General features: G+C 34.8%; 1 protein-coding gene across 3 annotated transcripts in view; it reads left to right on the top strand.

Annotated features, from left to right (window-relative positions):
- Positions 1 to 21996, top strand: part of CALCRL (calcitonin receptor like receptor) — a 104197-nt gene that overhangs the window by 13418 nt on the left and 68783 nt on the right. Inside the window, exons 2-3 of one of the 3 annotated variants that reach the window (XM_023622172.2) lie at positions 5190 to 5257; positions 11035 to 11199. The exons of 1 other annotated variant lie outside the window; for it this stretch is intronic. The gene's annotated coding sequence lies outside the window, so the exon portion shown is untranslated. The remainder of the gene's footprint in view (positions 1 to 5189; positions 5258 to 11034; positions 11200 to 21996) is intronic. One more of the 3 variants, XM_001501668.7, reaches the window with a different exon arrangement.

Here is a 21996-nt window from a genome sequence, read left to right as displayed (position 1 = left end):
AAAGGAGTGGATGAGCTCTCTGTGTTTACATGTATCACATTTTTAATTGTATGTTTTTAAACATATAATTTAAAAATTTTACACACCCTAAACTTTTGTCCCTTGGAGTAAAATCAGGACACTGCATTTTGTTACAGGTCTGGTGACAGTGTCTTGGTAAATGGCGAGGTGAAATGTTAGGAGATTTACTCAGAAGTTGATGAAACTAGAAATGAAAGGAACAATTACGGAGTTAAGGACCAATCAGGAGAACAGAGAACAGAGAAGATTCAGAATTCTCACCTAGAGAATAAAGCTATATGACTGTAACAATGTATTTATCTTAGTAATTATTGCTTACTGAGTAAAAGACTGATATAAAACCAGAGTGAAGAATGGCATTTGGAAGTAAAAGAAACCAGAGAAAGAAAAGGGGAGTGAACAGAACAAAAAGGAAATGAGAAAGAAGATAAAAGGAAAGGCTATAAAAAGATAAAGATAAATTGGTTCAATAAGACATATTTTATTCACCAGAAAGGTTAGGAAATAAAAATCCAGCACTGAACTGCATCAATTAAGATGTGGAGACAGTTTGGATACATGGCCATGCACACAAAGTTGATATGCAAATGCCTTCCAGCTGCTTGGTCTAACATTTCTGATAGGAAAACTTTGTCTGCTCTTTTGTTTGGGGAATGGAGGTGAGTGTTAAGCCTAGGGGTTATTTCTTCTGATAAGAGGTGAAGATTGTTTATGAAGAAGTTGTGAGAAGCAAACACTACCTCCTGGGTGGTAATCATCTTCTAACACTTGGACCCAATTGCTCAAGGTAATGACTCTCCCTTTGACTGGAGGGTTCGTAGAATCTGACCTACTGACAGGTCTTTGTCTAGGACAATTTCTCAAAAGGTAGCCCAGAAATTGGGCTACTTTAATCAATCACACCACATTTAAAGCAGCAAAGCTGTTTGGTAAAATGCAAGTCCTTCTTCTCATTCCAGACCTCCTGGAATCAGTCTGGGGTGGCTCAGCACACAGAGGGAGGTGATGTTTAAATGATCCCTGTGTGCCCTCAAAGCAGCTTTCTCTTTCCCGAAGTCTGGACATTGTGAGCATAAGACATAACAACACCATAAGGTTCAAATTTACAATAACAAAAGAGTGAACAAGGCACATGTTTAAATCAAGTCATTCTCTTTCTAAATAATGAAGCAGTAAGTATAAATTCACAGTGAACTACACATAAATAACAAGAGATTATTACTTTCCCTTCTGATTCTGGCTTTGAGAATTATTAGTTTTCTGATTCGGGGGACAGATTTTCCCTGTCTGAATCATCCTAACTTAAAAGTCTTAGGAATTTGATAATAATCCAAAATACATACAACTTTACTGACCTTTTTCTCTTTCATTGGACCCAGGGGTAAGTGCACACACACACACGCACAGACACACATATACATTGATTCATGGGTTGTTCATCATTGGTGTTCCAAAACTTCCTCCATTTAACTAGGAAAGTAAACTAAAGTCAAATAGAATTCACACACCTAAATCATATTTGTAAAGTTCAAAGTGTTTAAATTGTGTATATGACTATGATTTAACTGTAAAATCTTAAAAGAGGTCTAATCTTAACAATATTCTAAGAAAAGGAAGTGAACTTTCAAATTGGATCAGTACTGTGTGAGGCAGCTGCATTTCCCACCCAACCCCTCTGACCTATTTGAAGCACATTGCATTTTTATGTATTTTGATCCATAGATTCACAACGAATCCATGATTTCAAAGGAATCATACTCTGCATACTGTTCTACAAAAACTTTTTATAATTTTTAAAATCTCATGCATATAAATAAATACCTGTATATCTAGAAGCCATTTTGTCCATCATGTTCCTCCCTGATTAAGTCACATACATGTCCCCAAAAGTAAGCCATTAAACTAAATTTGTACCAGTCATTCTCTTGCTTTACTTTTTTATCACATATATATGAATTTCTAAGCAATATATTATTTAGTTTTGTTGTTTTAATTTTTGCTTTTACGGAAGTGGAATCGTTCTGAATATAGTCTTCAGAGACTTACTTCTTTCGTTCAGGGCTATGTTTTGGAGAAGCATCAGTGTTAACGTGTAGCTGTGGTTTTTTCTTTTCACTGTTGCAGTATTCCATAACAAGAATGGATCACAATGTATTTATACTTTCTCCTGCTGAGGGACATCTGGATTGCTTCCACCATTTTGCTATTACAAACAATGAAGAAATGAACGAATTTTTTTTTTTTTTTTTTTACATATCTCCTGGTACACACGTGTCTGAGTTTCTTTAGGGAATATATTTACAAGTGAGATTTCAGGATCCTAGCAATCAAAGTGCCTGTACCAATTTATACTCCCCCCACCAACCAACAACGTCCGAGGTTTCCATTACATCACATCCAATACTTTGTAGTATTGTCAAACTTTTTAATTTTTCCCGGTCTAGTGGGTGTAACATAGTGTTTCATTGTGGTTTTAATTTGCATTGCCCTAATTATGACTCACAGCAAATTTGTATGTAAAATGAATTAAAATTTTCCTCTGAAACATTTGCTTCTAATTGGGTAGCAGTGGCTTGATGTTGAGGAATTACAGTTAAGCCACTTTTGTTTATAATTATTTAAGAAAAGGACTAACCATCTATTTTTGATTAGGTAGTCCAGGAAAGATTGTTTTATTGCTTTTAAAACTGGGACTCTATGAATAGCATTTCTTATAATGAATAAGAACACAGATTGACAATGCCTCGAATCATATCCCTAACTTTCCATTTCCCTTTATCTAAAAACTCCATCAGATACACGTCCCCTTTAAAATAGAGAGGAAGAAAACAAATAATTCCATTCAGATGTCTGTGTGCTTTTTTTTTTTTGAACAGATTTTATTTTTAGAGCAGGTTTAGGTTCACAGCAAAATTCAGTGGAAGGTACAAAGATTTCCCATATACCTGCTCTCTCCGCACATGCACAGCCTCCCCCACTATCAACATCCCTGACTAGAGTGGGACATTTGTTACAACCGATGAACCTACATTGACACATCATGATCACCCAAAATACATTAGGATTCACTCTTGGCGTTGTGCATTTTATGAGTTAGGACAAGTGTATAATGACATGTGTGCTTGTTATAGTTTTTTGAATATTTTAAATCATTTATGGAGCTTACAAGTCTCTTGAAAGAGGTAGCATCTCTCTTTCTACTGTTATAAAACTGTTTCTGATATATAAAAACCTCACAGAAGGCATTGGAGTTTGTGTCTTTCACAGGATCCCTCATTTTGGAAACCACTTGATTGCCCTTAGATCCATCAGCTGAATTTAACCAATATATTTCTTCAGGGTTCTGATTTCCTCTTAATAAATATGCTTAGATTTGCCTTTTATTCTTTTGGCTTAATTGTTGTGCTTCACTATGGCAACACTATATCAAGAAGTTTTCTCTATTATTCTTATTTGCTGTATCTCTTTTCTGTGTTTTTAAGGTTTAGTTAATTTTGACTTCATTGTGTACTCACTTCAGCCGGTGGTGCTACTTGAACAAAATTGGTTTTCTTTTGAGTTTTTTCTAGGTATCGCTATGGTTTTTATTAAGGCTTTGTAATATTTTATTTGTATTCTCTTTTCTTGGATAGTGATCTGTTTTTTGGTACTACAGATATTGATATTTTTCAGAGGAAAGTGGAAGTAAGACCATACTGACATATAGATTATTAATATGTGCAACACATTTACTAACCAAAATTAACTCATCAGTAAATTTTCTGGTAGCCAGAAGTAATCATTGATATATTTATTTTCTGCTTATTCCAAATCACCAAAAGGGTAGAAAGATTCTTCCATACAATTTCAGCTGGGATGAAAAATGAAATTTCTAGACCCATGCAGAAAAAATAACACTCTGTGGTCATTTCTATTTCTAGTGGTATTTTCTAGCAAGTTGGGAAAATATTCAAAATAAACTTCAACTTTGAACCTTCTGAATTCCATATGTATGCTGGTAAAGCCTGAGACTGACAAGTTATTTTTTCCAAAATAGCTTGTACGAAATCCAGATTCTAAATAAATGCAGAGTCTCTATTGATGTAAAAATACACCTCTGTTTAATGTGACCAGACTCCAATCTTAACAGCAACATATACTAGACAATTTATGATAACATATAATAAATGATTAAAATATACGAAGAGGTAAAATTTTAAAAAGCAATTTTACAAAATAATTAAAACGTTTTTTGATTCACAAAAGATTTGGTTGCAAAGATTGCTTTTAACGTAGGCGTTCTTAATACTTTTGAGTTTTCACATAAGATCCCTATTGCTTTCATAGAAATCCTTGGTAATAATTCAGATGTTATTCTTAGAAGTAGCAGCAAATTGATAATCCATAAGGATAAGTTCAATAAAAGCCTCTCAAATCACAAGAAAAGCTAATGAAGATAAATAGTTTGCAAATGCAAATTTGACATTTTTGAAGTTCTACAAGTCCATATACTGTGTAAATGCAAAGGGAAATGTGCTAGATTATGGCTGTATCTTGCTTTCAACATTAGTTTGATTCTGAGAAGATACATGTAAAGCACGTTTGTAGACATTAAGTCTGTTTAGCAGTGGACAAATCTCACTAGTTAGTAACGCCCTGTGTTTAAAGAGAGTTAAATTTCATTGCTGACATGGTCTAGCCTCTGGCTCCCTCTTGGCAAGTTCTACATCACTTTTTCCCCTCATTCACTCGACCTTTATTATGTTGACTCTCTTTCTGTACTTTAAACCAGCCACATTATTCCCTCCTCAGAACCATTGGCCAAGTCATCCTATCTACCAGGAGCAACCTTTCTGCTGAACATTTCAGAGCGTCCACCTCTTCCTAGCGCTAAGATCTTGAACAACAGGTACCATCCTCCATGTTTGTATCCCTTAAAATCCTCATGCTTAAGAAATAAGACGGCAGGAACAAAGTTCTTGATCACTTCCAGGTTAGCATGGTGGCAATCTAATTGTGCCTGATACATCTTCTTCCAACTTCCCTCTCAAATGCAGCATTTAAAATACATATGTTCATGATTTTAACAAAGAAACACGCTAGTGTATAATTTTAAGTTAAGTTCTATAAAAGCCCACTATCCACTAATAATATTGCCAAATTCACAGGAATGTTCTCTTGTCATCCAGGGTCCTACGATGATGCACCAACCACTTGTGTTGCCACCTGTCAAAACCTTGGATGGCCCTACTTTCAGGTATTGCATACATTCCAAAAGACCATTCATGACCTAATGAAAGCAATGTGTTGGATTTCCAAAGAAGTCAAGGATAATATGAAAATGTTAATGATAATAAGAAAGATTTCACAGAATAATATACAGTTTAACTTCAAATGACTTCTGAATAAAGGGAATTTTGAAAGATAATCTGACAAAATACTGATAAAGAGGGACTAATAGACATCTGTCAAAATTACAAAGTCATTTCCTTAGGACGTTTGAGTGTGGATTTAGCCCCCATGTTTCTGTTCCCTTGGCTAGAGGACTAGGAATGTTAAATAATTGGAATGGGTTCTATCAGATTTAGTAATATTAGTAATTTAATAACATTAGCCACCAACACAAAAACATCACACACACACACATATAATGTCTGTGGCAAATATTATAACTATTGTTATAACTAGATATATATATATATGTATACACACATATATAGAAAACAAATTATGTTTAATGTTATAAAATAATAGCACTATGTTGTTCATTTGAACTAAATTCCTTTCTTCAGTAGACTTCTTTGTTTTCTGATTTAAATAGTGACTGATATGTTCCTAAAAATGGATGTAAAACTTCCCCATAGTTGGAACGTGAGAGGATATCTTATTTATAAAGAAGGGAACAGAAAAATAGGGAGCAAGCTGTTTTAAAAGTTAAAATCACTCTAGATACTATTTTTAAAACTTCTGGCAAAGCAGTTTCAATCTTAATCCTGGGCGTTAATTACAAGCTTTAGGGGTATTGGTGCGTCCAAAAAAGATGACTGTTAGAGATGGATTCGCCCTCTTATTTATATTTGACATTATAGTACCATGTCAGATAAGATGTTAATTACGCAATTGTTATCACACCTCACAGCCCCCTTCTCAACAAAACTAAAGTAACTTTCCTGTCCTAATTTATTTTTAGACTGCAAAGTATTTAACAATTCAATCATGGATCATCTTAATCAACTATAACAGCATTAAAGAAAAATAAAGCCTACTAAATTATTTTATCTTTAATTCAAAGCTGAGTGACATAATTTCATCTCCTGTACTTAAGCTGTGATTTTTAAATTCCCAAGTCATTCTGCCAGACCCAAAAATAGACCCTCTATAATTATTCTTTGTCCCACAGCATGTCTTTGGGAAGCCATCATTGTTTTTCTCTCCTTTTATGTGTCAGCTTCCTTTGCACATTACATTTCATATGACTCACTGTTCCTTAGTACAATGGTCAAAATGCCTACTTATACCTGACAGCTGGATTTTTCTTCCTGAACTGTTTTATGTGAAGTGGTGCCAGATCAATTTTTATAAGGCCTCAATTTTGCTTAATGAAGACATATAAGAAAGAGTATTAAGTGGAAGAAAATTCACCTACTAAGCAAAAATTGATTTTGGCCTCCACTATCTGTGTGTGCCAGTCATCTTCACGTGGAAATTAAGAGGATTACACAATATTTTTTCTAAGTGTCTTTCAACTTATAAATCCTGACATATATTGGACAGTTTGAAGGAGATAAATTGGAAGTGGCTTGTCAATGAAAGGTCCAAATTTAAATTGCTTTCCCTGCATTAGGTTGGTCTCACAGGAGTATGGTAAGATTTTTTTGTGAGAAGTTCACTGCCCCTTCTGTAATTTTTAAAATTTTGTTTCTAACAAGTACAGTTTAAAGTGGATATGTATTTAAATTCCACCAAGAAAGAAGTTGAAAAATCGTCCCTGGAGAGATTAAAAAATATAACTGAGAATCAGTTGCAGTTTGCTATCATATTATTTAAAAATATTATTTTGACTCATACATGGTTTGATTTTTTTTTTTTTTTGAGGAAGATTAGCCCAGAGCTAACATCTGCCACCAATCCTCCTATTTTTTGCTGAGCAAAACTGGCCCTGAGCTAACATCTGTGCCCATCTTCCTCTACTTTATACATGGGATGCCTGCCCCAGCATGGCTTGACAAGCAGAGGGTAGGTCCACACCCGAGGTCCTAGCCAATGAGCCCCGGGCTGCTGAAGCGGAACATGAGAACATAAACACTGCGCCACCAGGCCAACCCATATGTGTTTTAATTTTAACCCAATAAAAGAAACACAGAACTGAGACTCAGGAAAGGGAACTCCTAGTCTTAGCTCGTCTCCCACTGCTCTGGGATATGAGGCAAATCACTAAACTCTCCTAAGTGATTAAAAAGTGGTCACTTCAGGATTTCTATAAACTTTCATAAATGTATTTACTTATCATTTGTTCCTTTTCACATTTGCTTTACATTAAATTACAATTTAAGTCTTACTCATTTTTCTGACTACAATGCTCAGCATAATGGTTCTCAAATGCAATGCATTTTTATTTTTGGTAGAATTGAATTCATCATTTAATATGTCTAACACTTTGGACCAGTGATCTACAAACTGGGGCACGCACACCCCCTAAGGGTTAGGCAGAAACAACCTGTTTTATAGAAGTCAATTTCTAGATCCTTAGCCTTCATTTGAACTCCATCCTAAAACTGATCTATCATAGAAAATTCCTGAAGTCTCAGTGTCAGACTAGTTCTCCTTTTTTACCTTTCCTTTCATAATCTTCCTTTCACTTCCATGCACACACACACATACACACAAGCATTCTCTCACCCTCTGAGTCTTACTACAAAGCATTTCTGCAAGGTGTAACAATGTCCTAGGCCATCAACGAGGGGACAGGGACAATGGATACACTGATGTTTGCCAAACCACCTTCAAAAAGACACATGAGCTCCCCTCTTTCTTCATCTCATTAAGTGATATATTTCTAATAAAATTTTAGTTTTGGGGGCTGGCCCCATGGCTTAGCAGTCAAGTTCACATGCTCCACTTCAGTGGCCTGGACCTCACCGGCTCGGATCCTGGGTACAGACCTGGGCACTGCTTGTTGAGCCACGCTGTGGCAGGCGTCCCACATATAAAATAGAGGAAGATGGGTACAGATGTTAGCTCAGTTCCAATCTTCCGCAGCAAAAAGAAAAACATTTTACTTTTTGTGTTTAAAAATTATGTATCAAAATTTGTAATAAATTTATTATGTTTTGATCTAGAGTATAAACTCTAGAGCCAAAGTGCCTAGTTCAAATCCTGAAGTGACAACTTTTTAATCATGTGGTGAAGTTCATAAATCTACTTGTGCCTCAGTTTCCTCATAGGTAAACCCTGGGATAAACATAGTACCTACCTATATGTTTTTAATAATGTGATCATAAAGTCTGAAAACTTAAATATGACTTTTTCACGTATTATAATATAAGTGAGCAAATCGTCTATACTATGTCAATCATGTTTCCAGACTTGGGGACCACTCTGTATATGAATTGATAGAGACAAGTAGTGGTAGAAATATGTAGTGCTTAGATCAGGGCTTGGAATTTAGTAAGCCTTCCAAAACGTTAGCTACTATTATTATCAGCATCATCATCATTATTATTATTTCTAATAAAAATTGTAATAGTAGTACAATCAAGGAATTTTTAAAACATTCATTGACAACCACTTGAATAGGAAATTCTTTCAAAAAAAATTTCGACCTAGATACATATTTTCTTGTATAGAAGATTTTGAGCAGGAAGATGTCACTTAAAATTTCCTATGAAAAGATTAGAAGAGATTTGCATAGAAGTCATGCAAACTCTTCAAAGGAAAAGGAAGACATCACGACATTTTGATTTTTAAAATGTCACCTACTATCTCAGTGGTCTAGCTCCCTCCCTCCCCCTTTCTGGCTCCACTCTGTGTTTACTCCCTTCTTTTTCTTTATTATGCTTTTTGCTGGCTTTCAGGTGATCGATTAAAAGAATTTGAAAAATAAAGATATATTTCAGTAGAATAAAATTGTATGGGGGGAAGGTGGATCCTGGAGTAGAATATGATGTCAAAGAAACCAAGAAATGAAGCAAACTTTCCCACTGTCAAGAAAAGTGCATTCATTTATTTATAAATGACTGTGATAGGCATTAACTTGTTGTTGCACGTGTATTTCATTGAGAACATTTAAAAAAATGATGTAACAGTTACAGTTGAAAATGTCAACATTTAAAATCAGCCGTATGTTTTGCAAATGACCTGTCAACTTAAATGGATGTTTTTTCAAAATTATTTGAGAGATGGTGTCAACGGAAAAGTTAGAAGAACACTGCACTAGATTGGCGTGTTCAATTCGTCTTTGCACTCCCTCCCCCATGAGGAATGCACTTAAAATAAGTTCATTAATAGATATGCATATAATGTTTTCTTATACCATATAATGAGTTACAGCATACCTTTCGTTGTACAGTGCATTTGTAACCAGAACAATTAACTTGAGGTTCTTAACTTGACTTAATTAGAAGAGGATAAATTGAATCTGGGGTCACGTGACTAGATACTGCATGTATCACAGGGAAATGAGCTGTTGGTACTATCAGTAAGCAAATGAATATACGGCTTTGCAAGCAATAGGTTGGAAGATAACAAAAGGGCTTCTCTTTTGCTATTGAGGATAATAAATTATAAGAAGGTTAAGAAAATCCTTTGCAACTAAATCTTATAATTCTATGTGTAATAATTTATATTTGTAACTTATGATTATTAGCAAATAGCTCACATATTTTTGATAATGAAGTTCTATTTTTGATAATGAAAAACATTATACATTGGCAAAACCATAAGAGGTTGTCATTAGATGTGGGAAAATTCCACAGTCTTTTTCCAAGACGCATTGACCCATAAAATAAGCAATCAGTGAACAGACAGCACTTATCTCGAGTTTTTATCATACTTGAAAAGCTTATTCAGTGGGATAGACTCATACTTATGATTAAGAATCAGACCCCTCAGACCAATTCTCAGAGTCCACTAGACTCCTGATGAATTCTGATAGACAATGGGGTGTGGATTTCCCCTATGTAGGAAAACCCCACATTGAAAAAAAAAAAAACACCTCCCTATACACACACAAAATTTGTTTCTCTTAGATATTTTGCTATTGTTTCATTTGTCTTCCATCCTCTTCCAGGCCTTATTTGAGCCTTCTTTCAAAGCAAATTAATTATCTTTTTATGAACCGTATCAATTTTGACAAAATCTTCCTTGTTCCCAAAACATGGACACCCTAGCATGAATTTGACAAAGTGTATTATCAGTCCGGCTATGCCACAATTCATTTGTACCTATTAGAATTATAAATATGCTAGTTCTTCCTAAAGTGTCCATATTTATACCTTTCTGAGATTATCTAATTTTCTGTCTATGTTACTCCATCAGTCACAATATGCCAGATGGGAAAGCCTTTCCACCTTGTGGCTTGTTCCATTATTGTATAACATCCTGCTAATACATTTAATGATGTATTATTTATAGGTCTACTAGTTATTAAAAACAAATGATAACACACTTACATTTATTGATTCCTGTGAAAGTGAGCATATTTCTACCCAGAGTAGTAGAGAAGTATCTAGGACCTAGGAAGAAAGAAAGGGTGTGGCATATGAGGAAAGCACAGTCATTTACTATATTTTACAGGAAGTTCCTGCTGTGGCTAAAAGTTCTTTGCTTTCTCAGACTGATGCAGATGTAAGACAAAGGAAAACCCAACACCAATACTTGTAGCTTTTAACATGCTGAATCTAAAGCTTGCCTCCTGATGAGAAACAGACCCTGGATTTAAAGGAAACTAAAGCTATGATTCAATAATCCTGGTGAATAGACTTGGTGACAATTAATTAACTCAAGCAAGCCTTTGACCCACTCTTATTGTTTTAGGCTGTTTTACATGACACCAAAACCTCCATATTGAAAATTCGACACTTCAGTCAAATGTTTTGTCTCCATGATTCCAAAGATCACCTTAAGTGAGAGAAATTTGAGAAACAAACAGCTATCAATTCCCATTGTAAAGAATTACCTCATTGGGCACATCCACATTTTGTAAGTCAAATTTGGCTATTGTTAATTAGGCTTTAAGCAGGAGAGTCCTGATCTATAAAGAAAAATTATGACCATGTTGAATTTATTATTTTTTATTATCTCATATATAAACTTGTTTTTCATATTTACTATATAATTAGTAACAAACTCTAACTTCAAATCATTTGGGATTCCATTTTATAGAGACTGTGCTAATCTTAGTTACTTATTTCCTTAAAAAGTTTATTGTTCCCTATTTACTCTTAATTTTTTCCAAAGCCTTTGTACATTCGTGAAAGGATCCAGAGAGCAGTGACATGACACACTGGTTGCTTTATCACTGGCAACACTAATATACACATACGCATAAAATCACAAAATAATTTAGAATGAATTTTCCCATCATTAGAGTAAATTTTCTGAATCATAGCAGACCTCAGAATTTAGCCTTCAGCCAGATGATACGAATATTCCTCAACAAATCCTATTAGGATAAGTTTTGTGTTTTCTTTATAGGGAACAATGATATTGAATGTTTTTATGACATCTCAGATTCTACATGACATTTGATAAACTATTTGGTGGAAAATTATGTAGGAATACAAACAAACATACATAGGTACATAATGTAACCTTGAAGCACATTAGCTGAACTTTAAATGCATTCTGAGAAAAAATTCATGCAATGACAATGAAGAGAAAGAAATGTGTTTGTTCACATAGATATATTAAATTTAAAAGACTAAGACTATATTTTTTTGTTCACATTTTGTAGTGGCTGGTTTGGAAAGCTCTATATCTTTGTAGCCAGAACAATGCCTCTATAATATTCTATTATTATTGTCTAGATTGATGTCTTTGAAGGTCAAATTTGTCTTTTAGCTTTAAAGGACTAGAAGGATCCTAACAGCTTTTTTGATACAAACCCTGCATTTCTGAAATGAAAAATGGGAAGCAGGCAAATAAATAGACTGGTTAAATGAAACAAAATAGTATCCTGGTATGACAACCAGAATTAGTATGTATTTCTCTTCAATATACTTGTATTGACTGTTCTATAAAATGACCACAAACTATCTAATTATGCCTCTTAGAAGTTATCTATAAGCAACACTCCATTCTTCACATAAATTTAATTTTTCCCATGTTCTTCTGGACATTTTCGTATCTGGTGAACTTGGAACTTAGCAAAGCATTTTCTGATATTTACTCTAAGATCCTGACAATTGTTAGACAGATTTGATAAATCTTCCCTGTCATGGTGCCCCAAGCAATTAGTCACATACTCTAAATATGGACTTCAATAAACCACCTCATTTTGGATTCATCTCCAATCCAATTGTCCATTGAATTTGTCAAGGTATTTTCTAATTGGGAGCACACAATATGCTGATGTATCTTACATTTCAGGATAATTGTTGCTGCAAGATCTCTTATGCAGTTCTGGTGCAACCCCTATTCAATCTTGTGATTGATATTTCTACTGAAAAAAAAATTGGCCCTATCAAATAATTTTCTGAAATTGCTTTCCATATTCTGACATGATTATGCTACTCAATTAACAGCACACACATGTGCTTAGAGACTTTGTGGCCACTCTGTCTATCCAGGTCTCTCAATTGCCACTTTATTGTATTTTTTTCTCTTTATGTAAGCAACTTGGACTTATTTAGTACCAAGGCCTTAAGAAACTGACCAGGCAATAAGTTTTTATATTGAAAAAGGATTGAGAAAAAATGTTTTCTATTATACAAGATGAAGCTCAACCTGTTAGCAGGGGCATCAAGCCAACTGCAAGCATTGGTGAAGCAGACGAAATTAAAGACAAAGCACAGACTCTGGTCGTTAAACGTAACTCTTTTGTGTCATTGATTTTTCAATCTACCTGAACCCATACGTAAATATATATTTTCTAAAAATGCTAATTTTCAATTGAAATTTCAGTAATAAAAAGCCTGACCATTTGTGGATGTAATTGGGTGTTTGGACTTTATTTTGAGGATGCCGTTACCTCATTTCACAGGATGTGTGTATCTAGGGTGAGTTCCCAGAGATGCACAGGGTAACGGACAGGGATCTGAGTTAGGGCATGTGTTTCTAGCTCCCCTTTGCCACTGTCCACTCGCATGAATGTGGTCAAGATATTTCACTTCTCTGGTCCTCCATGTTCTCATCTATAGAGTAAAGCTTTTGTGTCAAATTGATGTTGTTTATATTATGAACAAATGATATTTAAACAAAATAATAAGCTCAAAATGCATAAAGTTGGTTCTCATCAGATAAAAGCTATTATTACTATTATTAATGAAACCCTTAGGTCCTTCTAACTGTAGTTGCTATAAATGGCATTGAGTTAAGCCTTGGCTCCTGAAGTTTTGAATCATTTCAAATGGTCTGTGTTTCCACTAGAATTGTATGCAAAAATATAGGTACTTGCTGTATGTGTAATTAATTTCAAAATAAAATACTGAGTTAAAAGTGTCTTCTAAGATCAATTCTCCTAAATTTTCAACTGGTCGCACGTTCATGGCTTACCAACAGATACCTCACTAAATAATCTTCCAAAAATCATGTTGCATACTGTTTTGCTAATTCTGAAAAAAAAATTCTGTAATCAGAAAGATCTCAAGTCTTAAGTGATTGCTCATAAAGTGAGCAATTCCAAGGGAGAAGTTTCACAGGATTATTTAAAATAGCCCATCTTTTCTGAAGTATACTTTAATGGTCTTAATATAAGTAAGGAAACCAAATTGAATGTAAAAGAAAAGAGGGTATTATTTATTTTAATATCCTCCCTCTAGGATCTAGCTTGGTGGTGGGCACATAGTAAGCAAACGCTCCAACGACATTGTTCTCTCAGTGATGGTTTTGCTCCATGGGGGGCATGTGCTTCATATAAACTTCAGAATACTACTGATCAATATCTAGATAGCCAGTGACTATTTGAAATACATCAGAGTCTGGAGGTAGTTCTGGTTAAGAGTATATGTTTGGAAGTCAGAGCGTCTCAGGTTGGGATCCACTTTTGCTCTCCGTTAGTGAGATGAGTTCAAGCTTTAGTTTCTGTACACAGAAAAAGAGAAGGGACTCATTGCTCTTAGAATTGAGTATGATAGCATGCTTCTAGTGCCTACAGCAGTGCTTAGCACACAGAAACACTCAATAAATAGGTAGCTATTACTGTTTAAATTACCCTATAATTCTCACTTAAGTTGTTATAACATCAAATTAAACCTTGGTTTGTAATAATTTATTTCCTACTATTTATTGCTGATATTTTGGTAAGAGATTTCTAAATACTACCTCAATGAGTTCCTGACAATTTCTGCTCTCCTTTTATTAGTTGGTAGAACCAGGATGGGATGCTTAGTCTAAATACCCCTCCTTTCTCCACTTCCTCCTACCGGCTCACCAGCATTTATATGCTTGAAATAATATGCAAAAGAATTTGAATATTGCTGAAGAAGGAAATAGGAGGTTGTTTTGTTTTGTTTTGTGGGACCTAAGCTACGATGATGAGGACATAAAGACTCAGAGGGGGGCATGGTACCTGTGCTTTACTGGACATTTAAACTGGTCGGGAGCTTCTAGGGAGCTGAAGACAGAGGAGATATTTTCACGATCAAATTAGTAAAACTCTGGACAGGAATTGTGCTGTCTTAGGGTCTAGGTGGCAAGACAGCAGAGGGTAAAGTCTAAGGCCCAGCTCTGCACAGGACACAACAGGACGCTGGCACCCCAAGAGTTGAACACTTTTAGAGGGTCAGGAGATAGTGTCTTTGTGATATCATTTTCAGGATGAAGTAGTAAGAAATGGCAAGAGTAAGGTCAATTCCAGTGATTCTAAGGGCAGAGGACTAGAGAGAGGTCAGAGTACTAGAGAAAGAATGGTGTGTGTTGGTCCTAAGAAAGGGACTGGCTTGTGAACCATCCCTTTAGAGATCCCAAGAGACACTTGGGACGCTGTAGGATGCTGGAGGTCCCATGTTCTAAGGTGCAGATAAAATTAGGAATTTGTGAATTATTGATAATATGGCTAGATATCCAGAGGCTTCTGGGGCCTAACAAGATTTCAGTCACAAGAATAATTACGGACAAGTTTAGTTAGGTATAATTAAGGTAAATATTTAAATAGTATGGAACCAAGACTAGGTTTCAAAGTATTTGAATTCATGAAAATAGTAAGTGAACTATGGGATTACCTAACTGATTTAAAGTCTCTTGTGCTTTCATATGAGTCACCTGGCAATAAGAAGGTATGTGTTATATCCTAATAAGGTTATTTTCAGAAGGGAAAAAATGAATATAGCTTCTTCCACATGGGAAGTCTTGCCGTTGATGTACGTAACCATAGGGATTAATCTATTCACGGTTTAGATAGTTCTACCTAAGAAAGGGAACATGTAAATTCTTGTAAGTCAGCATTCACAGATACCCTTTAATGTGTTCAGAGGAAATTCTCAAATGGCTTTGAAAGCCTTAAGTAAATCCTTTCTCAAAACCCATGCAAAGCATTCAATATTCTGACGTATTAAATCCACTTAAAAATAAACTCCTAGACATATATGGTTACTATATTTATGTGTAAATAATCCAAGACTAGATATTAGAAATTTGCTTTCCTTCATCTTCTTTTCTGAACACTAGCCTTCCCCGACACCTCTACTCTCTTATATCCTTTACATGCACATTTCAAATTTTTTTTTTCTTTTCACTCAACATACCACTCAAACATATATAGTCCTGAAATATAAATTCATATTATCTCCTGTTGAGTTTGGATTCCCAATTAAGTTATATGAGTCCCTTAATGATTTATTTTCCTTCTGGCAGTAGTCGATAAGAATTCACAGCTGGTTTTAATGTATTCTTTGAATATGTATATATTTTTTGTAGCTGTAGGCAAATACATAAAACTTGGCAAAGGCATCATGCTCTACAATGAGCTTCCCCACAAGGACAGCTGCCTCTCCCTATTGGTCCATGTCTTTTTCTTTTAAAAAAATTTCAAAAGAAGAAGAAATATGATTATGACAACCTATTTGAGCCATACTTTCAAGCAGTTTCATTATAATGCTATTTTTACACTTTCAAAGAACAGTGGTTCAACAAATGAGATATTTCCAAGATATGCATTATAAATATTACATCATAATCTCACGAAAGAAATTTGATCTCTTCCAGAACTAGTTTATTAAATGATTCTTTTAATCAAACTGATTCTTGACAGAAACTTCTCTCTTATATTCACTATCTGGGAAAGATATTATCTTCTAAAAATATGAAATATTAACAGATTTAATTAATGGCAACCACTACATGAAAATGATTTTTAATGTTCTTATTCTGAAAGCACTCTTAGAAATGTTAGCATCTATTTCATTTTATAGATTTTGGAGTAATTGCTATTAAGAATGTATAGTTCAGTGTGACTAAAGCAACTGAAGATTCAAGGAGTAGGGCAAACGGAGATTAAGTTGGCATGAGAGCCAGACACTGCTTCCAAAAAGATTAGCCATTAATCGTAGTATTTTTTAAACTGCTATGTTTAATGGCTTAATATTATGCTATTTATCTTCATAACATAATATACATATATAATAGATTCTTTAGAGGTGGATTAATACCTCTAGTTAAAGTAATCCAAAGAAGGCCTTTCTGATGCATTTTAATTTAAACTCATATACAGTAAACATTTTTCTTTCTTTTTTTTTTTTTTTTACTGCTGGGCGCTGTGTTTCTGACGCAGGAGATTTGGGTGGGGCTTGAGAATCTCCATTTCTTTCTTTTTTTATTTTTTCATTTATTTTATCGAGGTCATATTGCTTTATAACATTGTGTAATTTTAGGTGTATATTATCCTATATCAGTTTCTGTATACACTGCATCATGCTAACCACCCAAAGTGTAATTTTTTTCCTCACCATGCATATGTGCCTCTCTACCCCTTTCGCCACCCCCCTGCCCTCCTCCCCCAGTAACAACTAATCTATTCTTTTCGTCCACTTGTTAGTTTACCTTGCACATGTGAGTGAAACCATACGGTGTTTGTCTTTCTCTGTCTGGCTCATTTCATTTAACATAAAACCCTCAAGGTCCATCCACGTTGTTGCAAATGGGATGACTTTCTTATAGCTGAGTAGTATTCCATTGTGTATACACTTGAGTTGCTTCCACGTCTTGGCTATTGGGAATAATGCTGCAATGAACATAGGGGTGCAAACATCTCTTTCTATGGTTGATTTCATGTTCTTTGGATAAATATCCAGTAGTGGAATTGCGGGATCATACGTTATTTTTATTTTTAATTTTTTGAGAAATCCCTATACTATTTTCCATAGTGGCTGCACCAGTTTGCATTCCCACCAGCAGTGTGTGAGGGTTCCCTTTCATCCACATCCTTTCGAACATTTATTTCTTGTGTTGGTAATTATAGCCATTCTGATGGGTATAAGGTGATATCTCATTGTAGTTTTGATTTGCATTTCCCTAATAATTAGTGATGTTGAACACCTTTACATGTGCCTGTTGGGCATATGTATATCTTCTTTGGAAAAATGTCTGCTCATCCTCTGCTCATTTTTTTTTTCTTTTGGTGTGGAACATTGGCCCTGAGCTAACATCTATTGCAAATCTTTCTCTTTTTGCTTGAGGAAGATTGTCACTCAGCTAACATTTATGCTAGTCTTCCTCTATTTTGTATGTGGGATGCTGCCACAGCATGACTTGATGAGCAGTGTGTAGGTCTGCACCTGTGATCCAAACTTGTGCAGACCTGGCTGCTGAAGGGGAGCATGTGAACTTACCACTAGGCCACCAGGCCAGCCCCAATCCTCTGCCCATTTTTTGATTGGATTGTTTGTTTTTTTGTTGTTGACTTGTATGAGTTCTTTACATATTCTAGAAATTAACCTTTTGTTGAATATAGATTTTCAAATATTTTCTCCCAGTTACCAGGTAACCCAGGATTACCTTTTCATTATTTTCATGGTTTCCTTTGCCTTGCAGAAGATTTTTAGTGTGATGTAGTCCCAATTATTTATTTTTTCTTTTGTTTCCCTTGCCTGAATAGACATGGTATGCAAAAAGATGCTGCTAAGCCTGATGTCAAAGAGTGTACTGCCTATATTTTCTTCTAGGAGTTTTATGGTTTCAAGTCTTACATTCAAATCTTTAATCCATTTGGGGTTGATTTTTGTGTACGGTGTAAGAGAATGGTCTATTTTCATTCTTTTGCGTGTGGCTCTCCTGTTTTCCCAACAGTGTTTATTGAAAAGACTTTCCTTTCTCCATTGTATGTTTTTGGCTCCTTTGTCAAGGATTAGCTGTCCACAGATATGTGGTTTTATTTCTGGGCTTTCAGTTCTGTTCCATTGATCTGTGTGTCTGTTTTTGTGCCAGTACCATGCTGTTTTGATTACTATAGCTTTGTAGTACATTTTGAAGTCAGAGACTGTGATGCCTCCAAGTTTGTTCTTTTTTCTCAAGATTGCTTTGGCTATTTGGGGTCTATTGTCATTCTGTATAAATTTTAGCATTCTTTGTTCTACTTCCATGAAGAATATCATTGGGACTCTGATTGGGATTGCATTGAATCTGTAGATTGCTTCACGTAAGGACATTTTAACTTTGTTTATTCTTCCAATCCCTGAGCTTGGAATATCTTCCTATTTCTTTGTCTTCTTTGATGTCTTTCAGTAGTGTTTTATAGTTTCCCATGTATAGGTCTTTCACCTCCTTGGTTAAATTTATTCCTAGATATTTTATTATTTTTGCTGCAACTGTAAATGAGATTGTATTCTTGAGTTCTCTTTCTGTTAGTTTGTTATTAGTGTATAGAAATGCAAGTGATTTTTGTAAGTTGATTTTGTACCCTGCAACTTTGCTCTAGTTGTTGATTATTTCTAATAGTTTGCTGGTGGATTCTTTATGGTTTTCTATATAGAATAATGTTGTCTGCGATCAGTGAGAGTTTCACTTCTTCCTTTCCGATTTGGATATCTTTTATTCCATTTCTTGCCTAATTACTCTAGCCAAAACCTCCAGTATGATGTTGAATAGGATTGGAAAAAGTGGGCACCCTTGTCTTGTTCCTGTTCTCAGAGGGATGGCTCACAGTTTTTCCCCATTGACTATGATGTTGGCAGTGGGTTTGTCATATATTGCTTTTGTTATGTTGAGGTTGTTTCCTTCTATACCCATTTTATTGAGAGTTTTTATCATAAATGGATGTTGGATCTGCATCTATTGAAATAATTATGTGATGTTTATTCCTTGTTCTGTTAATGTGGTGTATCACATTGATTGATTTGTGGATATTGAGCCATCTCTGCATCCCTGGTGTATATCCCACTTGATCATGGTGTATCATTCTTTTAATATACTGCTATATCCAGTTTGCCAATGTTTTGTTGAGGATTTTTGCCTCTATGTTCATCAGTGATATTGGCATGTAATTTTCCTTCTTTGTGGTGTCCTTGTCTGGTTTTGTGATCAGGGTGATCTTGGCCTCATAGAATGATTTAGGAAGCATTCTGTTTTCTTCAATTTTTTGGAGTAGTTTGCAAAGGATAGGTACTAAATCTTCTTTGAATGTTTGGTAGGATTCTCCAGAGAAGACATCTGGTCCTAGACTTTTGTCTTTGGGAGGTTTTTTATTACTTTTTCAGTCTCTTTACTTATAATTGATCTATTCAGATTCTCTATTCCTTCTTGATTCAGTTTTGGGAGGTCGTATGAGTCTAAGAATTTATCCACTTCTTCTAGGTTATCCAATTTGTTGGCATATAGTTTTTCATAGTGCTCTTTTATAGTCTTTTGTATTTCTGTGGTATCCATTGTAATTTCTCTTTTTTAATTTTTAATTTTATTTATTTGAGACTTCTCTCTTTTTGTCTTAGTGAGTCTGGCTAAGGGTTTGTCAATTTTGTCTGTCTTTTCAGAGTCAGCTCTTAGTTTCATTGGTCCTTTCTAGTGTTTTTCTTGTTTCTGTTTCATTTATTTCTGCTCTAATTTTTATAATTTACCTCCTGCTGCTGAGTTTGGGCTTTGTTCTTCTTTTTCTAGTTCTGTTAGGTGTAGTTTAAAATTACTTATTTGAGATTTTTCTTGTTTGTTGAGGTAGGTCTGTGTTGTTAAGAATTTCCCTCTTAGAATCGCTTTTGCGGCATCCCATGAGTGTTGGTATGTTATATTTTCATTTTCACTTGTCTCCAGATATTTTTCGATTTCTCCTTTGATTTCTTCAATGATCCAATGGTTGTTCAGTAGCATGTTGTTTAGTCTCCACATATTTGTGACTTTCCAAACTTTTTTCTTGTAGTTGATTTCTAGTTTTATAGCATTGTGGTCAGAAAAGATGTTTGATATGACTTCAATATTATTAAATTTATTAAGCCTTGCTTTGTTAACCAACACATGGTCTATCTTTGAGAATGTTCCATAAGCACCTGAGAAGAATGTGTGTTGTTCTGTTTTTGGATGAAGTGTTCTATATATATCTATTAAGTCCATCTAGTCTAGTGTTTCACTTAAGACCACCATTTCCTTGTTAAATTTCTGTCTAGCTGGTCTATCCATTGATGTAAGTGGGATGTCAAGGTCCTCTGCTATTATTTTGTTTCTGTCAATTTGTCCCTTTAGGTCCATAAGTAGTTGCCTTATATACTTTGATGCTCCTGTCTTAGGTGCATATATATTCATAAGTGTTATGTCATCTTGGTGGAATGTCCCTTTTATCATTAGATACTGACCCTCCTTGTCTCTCATTGTCTTTTTTATCTTGAAGTCTGTTTTGTCTGATATAAGTACGGCAACACCTACTTTCTTTTACTTTCCATTTGCTTGGAGTATTGTCTTCCACCCCTTGACTCTGAGCCTGTGTTTGTCTTTAGAGCTGAGATGTGTTTCCTGGAAGCAGCATGTTGTTGGGTCTTGTTTTTGAATCTATCCAGTCACTCTGCTTTGATTGGAAAATTCAATCCATTTACATTTAGAGTTATTATTCATATATGAGGGCTTAATACTGCCATTTTCTTTTGTTTTCCTGTTGTTCTATATTTCCATTGTCTCTCTTCTCTTGTATTTCTGACTGCCATTTCAGTTTGGTGGTTTTCTCTGATAGTTTTCTCTTTACTTATGATTTGTGGCTCTACTCTGATTGTTTGTTTAGTGGTTACCATGAAGTTTGTATAAAAGATCTCATAGAAAAGATAGCCCATTTTCTGATACACTCTTATTTCCATTAACCTAAAGACATGCCTTCCCTTTTGTCTTTCCATTCTGAGTTGTTGTTGTCACAATTTCTTTTTTGTGTTGTGATTTTGTGATTAAGAGTGTTTATAGTTAGTTTTTATGCTTTCCTTCCCTTTATATTTTACATTATAATTGTTTTAACCTGTTCTGATAGAAATCTGCAATTTTTTGATTTTGTCTATTTATCTCCTTGCTCAAAGCTTTGTAAATCTTTGTATTTTTATTACAGGTAGGAGAGCTTCCTTCATTATTTCTTGTAAGGGAGGTATAGTGGTCATGAACTCTCTCAGCTTTTGTTTATCTGGGAAATCTTTTATTTCTCCATCGTATCTGAAGGATGGTTTTGCTGGATAGAGTATGCTTGGCTGGAAGTTTTTGTCTCTCAGTGTTTTGAATACATCATTCCATTCTCTCCTAGCCTATAAGGTTTCTGCTGAGAAATCTACTGAATGCCTGATAGAGTTTCCTTGTAGATTATTTTCTTCTGCCGTGCCGCCCCTAATATTTTTGCTTTGTCATTGACATTTGCCAGTTTTACTATTATATGCCTTGGAGAAGGACTTT

This window comes from Equus caballus, chromosome 18 (genome assembly GCF_041296265.1).
Source record: "Equus caballus isolate H_3958 breed thoroughbred chromosome 18, TB-T2T, whole genome shotgun sequence".
NCBI classification, from domain to species: Eukaryota; Metazoa; Chordata; class Mammalia; order Perissodactyla; family Equidae; genus Equus; species Equus caballus.
Note: the sequence above shows the minus strand (reverse complement) of the source record. Positions and strands in the feature narration are given on the sequence as shown.